This window comes from Penaeus chinensis, chromosome 24, assembly GCF_019202785.1.
Source record: "Penaeus chinensis breed Huanghai No. 1 chromosome 24, ASM1920278v2, whole genome shotgun sequence".
NCBI classification, from domain to species: Eukaryota; Metazoa; Arthropoda; class Malacostraca; order Decapoda; family Penaeidae; genus Penaeus; species Penaeus chinensis.
The window spans coordinates 31,318,200-31,333,596 of record NC_061842.1 but is presented as its reverse complement, the minus strand read 5'-3'; the positions used below and the strand labels follow the sequence as shown (position 1 = coordinate 31,333,596).

General features: G+C 43.0%; 1 protein-coding gene across 1 annotated transcript in view; it reads right to left on the bottom strand.

Moving 5' to 3' along the window:
- Positions 1–12,575: 12,575 nt before the first annotated feature.
- The window catches only part of LOC125038068 (alpha-(1,6)-fucosyltransferase-like), an 11,123-nt gene continuing 8,301 nt past the window's right edge, over positions 12,576–15,397 (bottom strand). Inside the window, exon 8 of the mRNA XM_047631305.1 lies at positions 12,576–15,397. This exon is cut by the window's right edge and continues 746 nt beyond it. The gene's annotated coding sequence lies outside the window, so the exon portion shown is untranslated.

Here is a 15,397-nt window from a genome sequence, read left to right as displayed (position 1 = left end):
TTCAGTCTTTCTCTGTGGTTTTCCTTTGAAATTCATCCAATTTTAGTTGAATTAGAGTAGGTTATATTCTTGGGATTGAAGGGTTTTATGGTATGGTGATACTGATTTCTCACACTAATGATTTTTGCATTTTTTCTCACTTTTTTAATACAAATTGGGAAAATAGATCAATGGACATATTCCTGCCACTGTGTCTGAACAGAAGACCATTTCCATATTGATAGTTTCAAAAAATAATAATAATAAAGGTCACTAGAATGAAAAAGTGAGTCGGTTTTCAGCAGACTTTATGTTAGCTAAAACCACCCACCTATCCTTACAACGGTTAATATCTTTTATACCCGTCCCTTAAACCATGCGTGCAGGTACCTTCCCTCCCACACCATTCCTTCTTTCTTCCCCAAGTACTCTTCTGAGCAGTCAGGTCTCCCTGCTTTCCCACCGACTTTGAGCCAGTTGTGCCATTCGCCTCTTGATCCTCTTCCATCATATGCAGGATACGCCCTACCATTGTTGGGAGCCTGCCCCGGCCGAAGGCACGCTTCCTTCTTTAGCCTGTCAACATGAACCTTTGACACCATTTTATCAGCTAATCTTTGAACTTTAACCACCACCTCACTGATCGTTTTGACAATTGAATAGGGGCCGGTGAATAGTGGTTGCATTTTCTTATTGTAGTGTACCCTGAGGTCCACCTGGCTTATAATTTATAAATATACGAACATATCTACTTGTATGGATGTATACGAATACCGCCTAAAATGGCTAACGTCCGTTCTCTGTTAAGAATTACATTACATTTTCTTTTTATTTTAAGCATACACTATTTTATTTTCTGGTATACAGTTTTTATTTTTCTCTCTATTAATGTTTTTATCTATTTTCCTAGATATTTTGTAAGATGCTTTTTATTACCAAAATTTTCTGCATTACTTTTTAGTACTCTATGCCACTTAATTTTATTTCTAAAAGATATACCCCCGAATTACGTATAGACCAATCAGGTTAACGGGCGTGTAGCCCCAGCCAATCAGAGCCGTTCTAGGTCGTGCCCCTCGCTGTGATTTCCAAGGGCGCGGGAGTTCACGCTCACGCTCACATCTGGCTGGACACACGCTCTGCTGACCCCCCCCTCCCCCCGATTTCGATAAAACAATGAACAGCTAAGTATTTTCTCTGTATTTTGTGATGGTGTTGGGGCTAGTACGAAGGAACAGCAAAAGAGCATTTTCTTGTGGCACGAGTGAAATGTATATATTTTTTTGTAACTTACGATTATTTAATAAATTGTTAGCCAGTAATTAAGTATGACAATCCTATGCTGCAGTCCAGCCTGTCAGCTTTTTAAAATATAGAGATAATAACCAACAAAGCATATAATTATATTTACAATGGAATAAGATATATTTGATGATAAGCGAAACGGAGCTGAAATCGAGCGGCCAGAGCTACCTTCCAGTTTTAACGTAGGCTATTGTATTAATAGCGCGTCGGGCATACACGACCAGACGACGACGCTACACTTATCAATCCCGGCTTAACTATACAGTCTTATCATTTACCCTATCTCCCATTGTCGGCAGGTCTCCTTAGAATTTCCTCCTCGATATAATGCTGATATAATAAATATATATATACATATATATATATATATATATATATATATATATATATACATATATATATATATACACACACACACATATATATATATATATATATATATATATATATATATATATATACACACATACATACATACATTATATATATATATATATATATATATATATATATATATATATATATATATATATATATATATATATATATTCCCTAATGTTTGTAGTTCCTGAGCATCACCATCCAGATTATACCAGGGCGCAACTTCCCCAGCAACCATAACATAAGACACCGTGGATCCCTGTACCTTAAAGCAAGTTATTATCCGTTTGTCAATTCCTAGTTGTTTACAGTCTTCAATAGTTCGTTCAAGAACTCCCCTCCCCCACCAGAGATAACCTGAGAAGGAGCTCCCTCGTTCGTAACAAGTGTCCCCGCCACCTCTGACACCTCCTTTGACTTCAGAAGGGCTGTATATAAATACTTCGTCAGAGCATCTACCACCCGTAAGAATGCACTTGTGTCCCTCTGAAGACGGGAAGGGCACCGCAAGATCCAAGTGTACACTCTGGAAAGGATGAGTCACACCAGGAAAATGTAAGAGCGGTACTGGTATCTCCCGTCCTGATTGCAATGAATGCAAACTTCACACTGTTTGCAAACGGACTCTTATTTTTTCTCATCCCAGGAAAGAAAGCAAATTTCTTAAACCGAACAATGTTGCCAATACCCCTCCATGCCCAGAGACAAGCAACTTGTGTGCTAGCCGCACTGCTGTATCCTGAAACTGTAGGAATACTACAACCCTGCATATATTCATTTTGTATGGATTCACCATCACATTGTATAGCAGGCCATCAGGTCGAAGCTGATAATCATCCAGTGCACCAAGGATATTATTATACTACAGACCTCCGTCGCTTCCCTCAAATGACCCTTTATTATTCCCCAGAGAGGATGGGAATCCTGAACTGCTCTCAGCCCCTCTGCTATCCACACCTTTAAAACTCCCGATGGGTCGACACGTGGTGGTGGTTTGGTTTGCGAAGTTCTAGCTTCGCCCGGGCCTTCTAGATATGGCCCGGCCTGTGTCAGCTTTTTACGGCTATCTCATTGAGTTGTCTGACACTCGGTGCTTACCGTGGCGGCGGAATTGCCAGCAAGCGCTCCTGCCGCCATGGTGTAAGCATTTCGCATAGCCTCTTTACCAGCACGGCGGCTGTTGTGGGCGGTCCATGTCTCAGGAATTGTGTATGGTCACAATTTTCTAGGTAGTGGACTAGTGTGGCGTTCGGCTCGCCGCAGTGCTTGCAGCACCATTCATCGCGTTCGATTGTTGGGATAATCTGCCATGCACAGTGGTAACCTAGGCGCATTCTGTGAAGAATGACTTCGGTACCTCTGTTGCTTACTTCAGAGAGTGCCAGTGGTTCATAGCCTGTGGCGTCTGAGTACCAGCTGGCCGAGGGGGAGGTTCTCGTTTCCTCTCTGTGGAGCTGCCGTAGGAAGGTACGACCGACCAAGGCACACTTCTCCATAAGTAATTTTCGGCTCGGTTTTATCGTCATGGGATTTGGGGGCATACCCCTGCCAGCGACGGCTAGTCTGTCAGCAAGCTCGTTTCCTCTGATGCCGATGTGGCTTGGGACCCAGTTGATGAGAATTCTTCTACCCTGAGCAAGAATTCTCTGTACCATTGTGAGAATCGTGGTCAGTAGGTAGATGTTGTCTGTGGGTGAGCTGTCCTGGAGTCTGTGTGTATGACCACGTGTCCTTCTCTTAGAGACGCGTGGCCTAGGGCTCCCATGATTGCAACTGCTTCTGCCTGTAGCGAGGAGGCGTTGTCTGTTACCCTCATGGATCGCGTGGCATCCCTAGCTGCAAAGCCGGCGCCTGCAGTGTGGCTCAAGGGATCGACCGATCCATCCGTGTAGTATGTTCTACTACCCGGAGGAGTGATGGCTGCAATGACCCTGTGGGCTTCTGCCTTTAGGCTAGGCATGGGGTATAGGCTCTTTTTCATTGACAGCCTCATTATGTTGAACTCTATCAGGCTCAGTGCCCACGGCGGGGCTTCGGCAAAGTCGGGGTGGGGGGAGTCCATGCCCTTAGCAAGAAGCTGTTCTTTGAGCTGATGGCGTATCAACACCCTGGCTGTATGAGACAGCCAGGAGTTATTTGCAACGAGCTCGTTGTCTTGTTCGAGGCATCTGACTAATTTTTGTCAGATGCCTGGATGACCTTTGACAGGAATTGTGTTGCCGTTAGATCGATTCGTGAGTCCAGGGGGAGAAGGTTTGCCTCCATCAGGAGGTTGAGGACCTTCGTCCACCTCGGGGCACCCAGCATGATCCTGGCAGCTTCATTTTGGACTGTTTCTAATTTGTCTGTGTACTTTTTCTTTGCAGCAATTAGAGCGACTGAGGCATAGTCCACAATGGGCCGGACAGCATGTACATAGAATGATCTTAGTACTTTGTGTCTGGCCCCTATGCGTCTCCCAGTCATTGCTCTCATGACGGACAGTCTTGCTTTGGTTCGGTCAACCAGGTACTGGACCTCCTTATGGAAGGAGAGGGTCCGGTCTATCCTTACCCCAAGGTATAGGTAGTCCTTGACCCATTCTAATTTCACTCCCTGGATTTTCAGTCTTGTGCCTCGAACTCTCTGTCTCAGAGCCATGGCTTTGGATTTGGCAGCAGAAATCTTTAGTCCTGTCCTACAACACTCCTCTGACACGAGGTCCAGACAACGCTGGGCTTTATTCTGGCTGCGTGGTCCAGTGGAGGTGATAGCGAGATCGTCTGCATACGAGATGATCTGGCACCCCACTGGGAGGTTTATGTTGAGGATGCAGGACATTAAAGTGTTGAATAGGGCTGGACTGAGAACCCCACCCTGTGGCGTTCCATTTTCGAGCGGCATGTGCTGCGATAGGTGACCCTGGAATTTGACATTGGCAGTCCTGTTCCTGAAGTAGTCACCTATCCAAGCCAAGAGCTTTCCTCTGATTCCCTTCTGGATCAGGCTTTCCTGAATGGCAAGCGGACTTGCCAGTTCAAAAGCCTTCTCCAGGTCAAGGAATACCACCACAGCTGGGCCCTTGCTGATTGTGCTTAAGAGCGTGGCTATGCTGTGTGCTGTGCCCATGCCCCTTGTGAACCCGTGGAGGTGTTCGTGCGGGGGTCCCGTTTTCCATTGAAACCGGTTTAGTACCATCCTCTCAGCCGTCTTGGCCAGGCAGCTGAGCAGAGAGATGGGGCGGTACTTCCCCGGCTCCTTTGGTTTTGGGACGGGAACTATGGTAGCCCCACTTCCAACTCTGGGGTAGAGTGGAAGTTTCCCAGGACTTGTTGATGAGTTGCAAGAGTGCACGCTCACCTGCTAGTCCTAGGTGGGAGATAATGGGGTACGAGATCCCATCAGAGCCCGGGGCTGTGTTGGAACTGGTTTTATAGGCTTTCCTTAGTTCCCTCAGAGAAAAGATAACGTCTGAGTTATCGGGTTCGGCTGCCCTTTCTCTGATCTGAGCGTGTCTGTCTGGCTGTAGATGCTCTTGTCTTGCCCTCAGCTCGGCTGGCAGACTGTTGCTGCTCGTTCTCGCAGAGAACTCGTGCGCCAGTCTGTTAGCCTCTGCTTGGGGGTCGTGATGGGTGCACCTCGGGGCTGAGCGGCTGGTAGCTCGCTTGACCCGTTGCCACAGCTCTAAAAGGGTGGTTTGGTGGTCGAAGGACTCACACCATTCCAGCCACTTTTCCTGCCTGACTCTGTTGGCAGTTTCCTTGGCATCCGTGACAGCTTCCCTTAGGAGGGATAAGTTGTCAGGGGTTCTTTGCCTTCGGAATAGTTTTCGGCACATGTTCACCCTGTGGTTGACCTCCCTGATCTCGTCATTGAAGTACCAGGCGTCTTTGTGACTTCTGGACCCAGGCCGAGTTTTGGGTATGGTCTGTGAGGCTGCTTCATTAATGGCGTTTAGCAGGCTAGCTTCGAGCACTTCCACATTTTCGCTTTGTGGGGGATTGTTGCATCTCAGACAGAGGGCCAAGGCGTTTTGAAACGCCTGCCAGTTGGCCTTGTCTGTTTTCCATCTTGGATTCGGTCTTAGGATTTCGGCTGGGCCAGCATCCATGAGGGTAGTTATAGTGCCGTAATGATCAGTTGTGACGGTCTCATCGACACACCAGCCAATCCTCCCGACCAGAGTCGCAGTGGCCAGGGTGAGGTCTAGGACCCCTCCTCTGACGTGCGTTGGCTCTTGTGTGTTGAGGAGAGCGATCTCAGGGAATGTCTCTAGCACGTCGGCTATGTGATAGCCGGCCGCATCCGGTGCCCGGCAGGGAGCCAGGATGGGGTGGTGTGCATTGAAGTCTCCCCCTATGATCACTCGGTCGTGTGCAGCAGAAGCACAGACCTGGCTGATGTCTAAGCTTCTACAGCGTGGCCGACTGTACACATTGTACAGTTTGAGGGGCCCCCCGGCCAGGTGAACCTCGACGGCAAGGGATTCAACATCGTCTCCACAGTGCGATGCATCGGCTATTGCGGAGCAGGGGATTGTTGCTCTCACAAGGGTGATCAAGCCTCTCTTGCCAGGTGTTCGTGGCAGTGTGAAGGCATGGTACCCTGAGAAGCGAACAGTGTCCACTGTTAATGTCTCCTGGAGCATGACAATGTCAATGTTCCTTGATCGCACTACTGCTTGGAGAAAAGCGTTTTTTGCAGAGAAGCTATTGATGTTCCACTGTAGGATGCTTAGATGGTGTGTCATGATGTTACTCAGTGATAGTTACATCAGAGACATCGTCGGAGTCTGACAACTCCATTGCGAGGTCCTCGCTGGTTGAGGGCTCCTCGTCTGTTGTCAGGCTATCCTTGGGTCCACTGGGGGGTGGAGAGCCTTTGGTAGCTCTGACTTTGGTTGGTTCGGCTTTTCTCTCAGGCTTTTTCTTGGCTGGCCTTGCTGGCCTTGCCTGGGCAAGGTCAGCGTGATCTGGCTCTGGCTGCACAGATTCAGCCTGTTTTGGCTCTGCCTGTGAAGGCATGGCCTGGTTTGGAGTGGGGAGGGGAGTCTCGTCCTGGGGTGAGGGTGAGGCTGGTTTTGCTCTAGCCAGCTTTCTTCCCTTCAGGGCTGCGACAGTCTGGGTCATTGCCGTCATGGCGACCGAAACTGCCTTCTCGGCCTCCTCACTCGACCTCCCCAGGGCTGTTGCTACTGCTGTGACAACAGCAGTTAACAGGAGAGTCATATCGTCCTCGTCAAAGAGGAGATGATCATCTGTTGGGGAGGTTTTTGTGGTGCTCTTAGAAACTTTTTTCTTTAGTTTCTTTTTCTGCACCTTTGGCATTGTCGGAAACTCCTTTTTGTTGGAGACATCCGGTGTCGGCTGGGGGGCGGCTTCCTTCCTCTTAGGAGGTCGGGAGGCCTTTTCGCTTTCGTTCCCTCCCCAGACATGGGTGCCCGGTGGGGCAGGAACAAAGTCTGATCGGTTTTGAGCAACCTCTTGTCACCTGAGGGCCGCCTCTTTCCTGACAGAGCAAGTCAGGCTCCAGGCATGATGCTTCTTGGCACAGTTGGGACATTTGGCTGTTGTGTCCCTCTTTTCCTCTTTGTATGCCTTGAGGCATACCTCTGTGTTGTGTGCCTTGCTACAGACACCACATTTAGGCTTGGCTGTACAGTTAGCCTGGTGGTGACCGTATTTCTGGCACTTGAAACACCGAAGTGGTTCTGGCACATACGTTCGAAGGTTGTAGGTGCCCCAGTTACCCAGATCAAGGGTAGTGGTTGGGGCACCTTTCATGGTCACCAGGACTTGCCTGGTTGGGGTCTTCCCCTTCGACATTCGGGAAGCCTGCACGACCTGTGGGTGTGAAGCGATCAGCTCCACGTCGTACGAGACTGAGAAGCCAAGTAGCACCATCTTGGTTCTCTTTTCCTCGGGACTTAGTGGGGAAAGACTCACTTTCCTCCCATCGGTTAGCTCCTTCGTTTCCCGGAGGAAATTCAAGGTAGCTTGATCTTTGGGCATTATGATCATGCCCTGATCTCGGGCGACCCGGATCGACAACCGGATTTTCCGTTGCAGCTCCAATGCCCTGACCAATTGGTAGGTCGACACGTCAGACGTACCGGGCATGAACTCTTCTCTATTACTCGACTCTCCTGAGGAAAGACCGGCCACACCACTGTACTGGCATTCTCCGACGTTCGTCCATTCAATCCCCTCTCTGTGCCACACTGCTATCCTTGGTGAGGCTGGCACCAGACCTACGAGGCGTCCTCGGAGTCTTGGTGCCCCTAGCGGTCGCAGGGGGGTTCCCAGCAACTAATTGTCGCCGCACACAAGGAAAATAACGACATACAGCTACTCACAGCCTCCGCCTCCTGGTTATTTATGATAAAAAACGGAGACTGCCGGGAATAGACTACATGGTGAGCATCAGTGAAATCCGTATCAATCAGCATCTGACCTGAAAGCTCCCAGGAATCTACAACTAGAAAGCAGTGTGTAGCTGTCCTAACTCCAGACTGATTGTAACCTCGCCTTTATGATGCAAAATTGAACCTCCATTCCACTGTACCTTCAACAAAGAGGCCTTGTAAGCGACATTACAGCTCTCTAACAAATAACCTCCAACTCTCCAACAGGCGAAATATTACCTCCGAACGCAAAATAAGACGAACTTGGGGTGACAACACACTCCTGACAGAGTCGCGGCGTGGCAACGTTTTTCCCTACACCATCGTTAAACAGTATGGAAGCCGCTATTTCACGTTGCCAGGAACTGCCTTACACCTCCCCTCACTATGGCAACGTGAACTTCGGTCGCTATCCCTCCACCGAAGTCCAGGGCGCGAATGCTTATCCCGCCAGAGAGGAGGACGCTTAAGACGGTGTTGCCACGGACCGGTCTTAATACCCGGAAGCTTTTATTCTTTTTAATTCAAAAGATTTTACAGTAACTTTCTTTTATTATATCTACTTTTATTAATTGAGTTTTAAGTACCGCGGTTTTACGATGGTTCTCTTATGATAAGTAAATTTATTTATTTATTTTACGATGATTATTATTTTACCAATTTTATTATACAAAATATCTTATTTTTACATTTTATCTTAATTTAACGTTAATTTTACTAACCTAAGAACCCACGAAAGAACCACAATGCCCAGGTTCTCGCTCTTAAAAAAACAATGCGGGGAAGTACAAAGGCAGACAAGGGTGATTCGGGAATTGGTCCTTGTGCCTGTTGGGCTGCTCAGGGATCCCCGGAATGGGCCTCCCGAAAGTCAGCTAAGTGTTTGTGAAGATGATAATATAGGTCGTGAGAGAGCTTTGACGAGGTTATACTTCGGAAAGTGACAGAGTGATTCGGTGCTTTATTTATTTATTCTCTAGTGATTTTGTATGTCTTTTGTTGTATTACTTTTATTGTTTTTACTCGTGTTTTACTCCTTTTAATGTTTTATTGTTTTAAGTTTGTCTTACCGCGTTATTTTAATCAATGTTCTATATCACTTATGTCTCAATTTCCCTCGCAAACCCATATGTAAAAGGAAAAGGGATTAACAGTGCAGTGATTGAAACAGTTCTTGATACCTCATTAATTACACTACTCCCTTGCGTATACGCACACGCCTCTCCTCGATTCAATTCATGCTTTCCAATCTTTATACAACACCCAACACGTACACTACACACACACACACACACAGACTACATTCGCATACACAATCTATCGCTCATTTCCTGACATCTACACTATTCCCCTTCCCACAAACAACACTACGTTCCCATACGTAAACTAAATGGGTGGTGGCAGTGACGCTACTTTTCTACATTCTTGTCGGGTGTAATTGTATTTGCAGTTCACTACACTCTCCCCGGAGCCTCTCCACCGCCAGGCTGATCCTTCCCGAGTCATCCCAGACCTCCCGCACTGCAAGTGACTCCAGGATGCTAATCCACTTCTCTAAATTAAGGCATCATCCAACACCATTAAATCTTCCTACGCAACCCCATCGCTTCCATCTTTATACCTACTCCCTTATTCAGAGAATCAGCTTAGCCGAACAGTCTCTGAATCAAGATCACGCACGCAGAGAACCTTCTCTGCAATTTTGCCGCAGAATATCTTCCCGGAATAATGTTTTACCTCCCTCGAATGCTCGAGCTCCGTCAAAACGAGACCGGGTAGAAGCACGCCCCAAAACAACAGCCGCAAGATCTGTGCTTAAGGTCACTGAAAAAAAAACTAAACCTTCCCTGTCCACGGAAATGCGAGGGGAAAGAATAATCAAAGACCCGAAAAGTACGCCGATGGCAACACTCCCTCTGGCCAGCTGGCCTCGGAGTCACCACAGGGAATCCCCTCGTTCCACACTGGGCACCGCCGTGACGTCAAAGAGGCCACCGAGTCCGCACACTCAGGCAAGGTATATGTAAGTTGTAATACTTATATAGACCTTGCGCTTAGGCACCCGAGAATCGCGCGTACGCGTCACCGAAGGCCCGTCCCCGTCTCACGCGCCCGTCACTCCAGTGGCCGCCCCGTCACCCCGTTGCCCCCAGTTGCAGGCCCACAAGCCTCCCTTGTATAACGACCCTGAGAAATGGCCGATGCGGCGCTGGTCGAAATTAAGTCGCTAAGCACACACTATAGCACTATGGAGGGTGAGAACGGGGGTAGGAATATAGGTGAAGAAACAAGGAAAATAACGCTAAAAGACTATAGAACAAATAGGATAAGCATTACATACATAAAATATATATGAAAATCACGAAATATATGTGTGTATATCACAAAAGCAATACAATTACGATACATGCTTATATCACTAAATCGTACGAGATTATTATAAATCCAAAATTAAACTAAAAAAACAATGATACGATAGTGGCGGCAGCCCCTTTCGTATTGCTGCTGTTTATTAATTCATTCAGATATGTAATTAGCACTCTTTAAATAAAATCCTCTTGATTTATAATTCCCTGTTTTGGACAGAATATTAATATTAGTTAACAATAGCACTGCCACCACCCCCTCATTTTGAAGAGAAGGCAGAAACTCTTAATGACCATTATCCACTTAATGATAACAGGAATGATACAAACACAATTCGTTAGATTATTCTAATTTACTAACAAATAACCAAATCTAAAATATGCTGTAAATTGATGTTAACCCAGTGAGCACGGGCGGCAAGACTAAAATGCCATGACCACTGTAATAAAAGTTTTATCTATTGTCGTTACGCATTGATTGCTCTACAAGTGCTTAGTCACTACGGGATCAGCTATTAGTCCTACCTATCTCATCTATTTACCCTTCACTTCCATTATTTTATTGTCTTTGATATTATTGATATTTTAATAACAATTTAATAATCAAAATATCAATAAGAATAATAACAAAGTAAATATTAATAGTATTGGAAAGAAAAACGCCAATTCAAGGAATGGGGAAATCATGATTAGTCACTAGGGCCAACTGACATACAGATGGGACCATCTGTATGTCACAAAATTCACTAAAATCTAAAGGGGACAGTAAATAAATCCGTTGACATTTGGTTAATAAACACTTTGCGTTACCACACCTGCTCACCGAACCACTTCCCTTGTCAGCTAAGTCACAAGCACCCTTGTCACAATGATAAGTTCGGAGTTTGTATAGTCAATCTGCGATCCTTATTCCTCACGTCTCGGGGAATCTGGCCCCCTGCGGCACTCCGCCTCAGGCTCGTCCCTCAATTTCACTAGCATTCACTGTTTCGATGTCGTTTCGTTTACACTATGGCATACTGACTTTTAGTTTACTTGCTATTTGTCATAGAAGGCTGAATTTGGAATACTTTATATCTCCAGAAAATTTCAGGACATCATCTTCATTGATCATTACAACAAATCATACCTATTATCCTCCTAGCCAATGGGCCTTTTACAAGGTTTAGACGTTTCACCCAATGCCGACGGACATGACGTGTACGTACGTGCCATGCCCAATGTTACTTGTTTAATTGTTTTTCCACATAGATGGCTACACTTGTACTAAGTCACCAATGAGCCAGTAACGAGTACTGCCTGTCTCGCCTGTTTACCCTTTCCTTTGATTTACGAAAACATTTTACGTTATCTTATTTTGCTATTACTAATGTTTATAACATTATAGTAATTATAATGTGTATTATAAAAATAAGACCATCGATATTCATAGCACTAGTAAAAAAAAAAAGTTTTTCCCGCCAATTCAAATCACGTAATGTCACAAGTTTACTAATTGACTTTGTGGCTAAGGACTAGCAGAGCCATCTATGTGTTGAGACATTTCACAAAAAAATGAGCACAGCATTTTCCCCATATTTTATTCTTTTCCCCGGCGGCATTGGGTTCAGTAGAAGCTACAAGTCCCTTACTTTTACTCTCATTCTTCTCTTAAAGGGGAACTAACATTCATTACTTTTGCTTAGTGACCTTAGTGTATATTTTGGTCTTTGTAATTATTTCCACTGTTGAACCTGACACTGGTACCTTTAATCCATTTTGGCTAAAGGTGGATCCAACAATGTGTTTTAAAGTTACACATTCTTTGCTGATAGTAGTATTGTAGTAGTACGTACACACACACACACACACACACACACACACACACACACACACACACACACACACACACACACACACACACAAAAAAAAAAAAAAAAAAAAAAACTCACACACACACAAAAAAAACACACACACAAAAAAAAAAAAAAAACACAAAAAAAAACTCACACACACACACAAAAAAAAAAAAAAACACACACAAAAAACAAACTCACACACACACAAAAAAAAACACTCACACACACACAAAAAAAAAAAACTCACACACAACTGGAGAGAAGAAATGCATCATTATATAATGATGCAATTACAGGTAATCTGGATAGAATTAAAAATCAAAATAACTTTTGTTCTTTATTTTTTTTAGAATTTCATACAATCTCTTTTTTCTATAAAACAGGAATGTACAATGAAGTTTGTTGAAGATGAACACTATTAGGAAATACAAGAAACAGGTTACAACTGTTCATTAGACGTCATACAAAGAGGAGCTCACAATCACTTCATTATCAATATTACATTTAAACAATCAGTTTCTTCATTTGGGAAGGGTAACATATACAGAACTTAATATACATATTCTTTCAGCACCAATTTTTTTTCTTCTTTTCTCTATGAAAATTGTATATTATGCACACAAGAAAAGGATGGAAACAAAGAGACCAAGAAACACCAAGCCATTAATGGAAAATTTTACTTTCCAGGCATATTTAAAAGTTTGCTTTAATTCAATTCAAGTGCTCTTAAAATAAAACGTATTTCTTTTTCCAACAGTATCAAGATAATTGTGGAGTGAATTAATGTTGACACTAATACAATTGATACTAGTGAATATTATGTACATATATACAACTATGCTATATACATTACTTTCTTAGTTGTCACAGATGTTCTTGCTATCCCTATTTCATGGGTTGTTTCTTTCAGGAAACTCTGCATCCTAAAAATATGTATTTCTCTGAAAAGTTTTGGCTTGGAAATTGTATATAAAGATATCATAAACATCACTATTGATCTTTAACTTAATTATTGTCCAGTGAACTTCATTTGGTGAAGAATACCATTGTATATTATCTTAACTTTTTTGTTGTCTACAGTGGACAGGCACACAGAGGTGGGAAGAAAAAGACCTCTGGCTTTGGAACTGTTGGATATTTTGTTGGCAAGATCCTTAGACTCTGAATATCAATGGTAGCTTATAATGCTCCAACATAATTAATGTTTTATGATAACTTTGAGGGATTTGCAAAATGGAATTATATTTTTGTCACTTTTTTGGAAACAAAGGCCATAATTTGTATTTTTTAACAATTAAAAATGAAAAATGTAACATAACACTGTACTGCATGAAATCCATTTATTTTGATTTAATTAGTGGTGATATCTATTCCACTGTTAAATGAAAACTGTTAATTAACATTTTTGACATTTGTACTTTTGTGATGATTCAATAAATAATGAGTACTTTATTCATAGAATAATATACTGTCTACAGGAAATTCAATCTGCTTTGTAGTAAAATCATTTGCATAACTGATGGTAATTGTCTTATTTTTTAATGTTCCCTATAAATAATGTGTACTTTTCTTTTTTCTTTTTGGTGTTGTCATACAAAACAGTTAAACACCTCTTTTGAACATAACTGTTACTTATAAAAGTTGCTTGTGGCAATTGTAATATTCAAAATATTTGCCAGAAAAAAGTTCATAAGCTATAAATAGGTGATTGTCAGAATTCACATACATACAAACTTAATAAAAGGGAAACAAGATATAAGAGTTATTTAGGAAAACCCTCAATGGCCAGTGACTATGGGAACAAGATGCTGCTCAGGCTACCACGAAACCATTTAATACTGACAGTTGGTTTAGAAGTATAATTTCAGCTAGTGTTATAGGTCATACTGCATATAGCATGTATCTTAGAACTGAATTCAATGTACATGTAAAATTAACAGGAATGTTTATGATTTCCTTATCAATGTATTATTTAATAACAGAGAGAATGTATACATATTTTGGGATCCAGTTTTTCTGAAGAAAATTATCCTCAAAATAGGGACAACTCAAGAATAAGACAATATAAAATTATACATGTTGTGGTATTCAATTCATATATTTATGCAAAATACTCCTTTGTTTGGTATCAAATGTGGATTCTACCATCATATATTGATGAGAATTTAAATACATTCCATATAAAACTAGAATGATAAATACCACTACAGTAACATTTCTGGTATTTTAATACTTTAATACAAAGTAAGTTTCATCACTCCACTTATCCTTCTCAGTAAAATAACACTTGACTGATGTGCAGTCCAGTTCAGTTCCAATTTCAGCACTCAGTATTGCCAAAGTGTGAAGTCCCAGTTTCGATTCTGGCATCCAAAACATGCACAGAAGTATGTGTTGAATGTACAAATCAGATCTGTTGGTTCACACATTGGCAACACTGACCGGTGAGCATGAAAGTGGAGGGTTCTGCAGATGTATTTTTTCATTATTGAAAATTGCATTGATTAATAATGGTCCAAATGAAAACAGTAAAAGCTCCTTCAGATAAATCAAAATTTCTGATTTGCAAAACATCTTGGGTTATGGAAGTAAAATGAAAGGCCAACAGGAGTACCTATTTCTAAACATTAGTGTTCAGCATTTCTTTATAAAAGGGGAAGGTTTAATAGCAATGGACATAGCACTTTGGCAGGCACCATTACCATGTGTAATGAATACTCAAACAGCACACTTTACATTTCCAGAGAGGTGATGTTCTGGGGGGGGGGGGGGGGGGGGGGGGGCAATGCACCAACAAGTATTTGAACTGAAACAAAAAAGAATGAATGGGAAAAAAAGGCACTGAATCTTGGTAGGATGAAATGTTTACTCCTTATTCTTCAGTGCCTTGAAGGGAAGTCTTTCACAACACATATGGTGGGGAGCATTTACTGTGAGCACATGAAACATTTTAATTCACACATCAAAATCTGTAATAAAGAACGTCTTATAAAACCACAAACATATTAAGACATGGCATGGATCTCTTCTGTGACATTTACTGCATGGATACAATTAACAACATGAGTTTAGGGTGCGAACATTAAAAAAAAAAAGAAAAAAGAAGAAGATTTAATAGCCATTGATGTTCAAATATCAGACTGTCT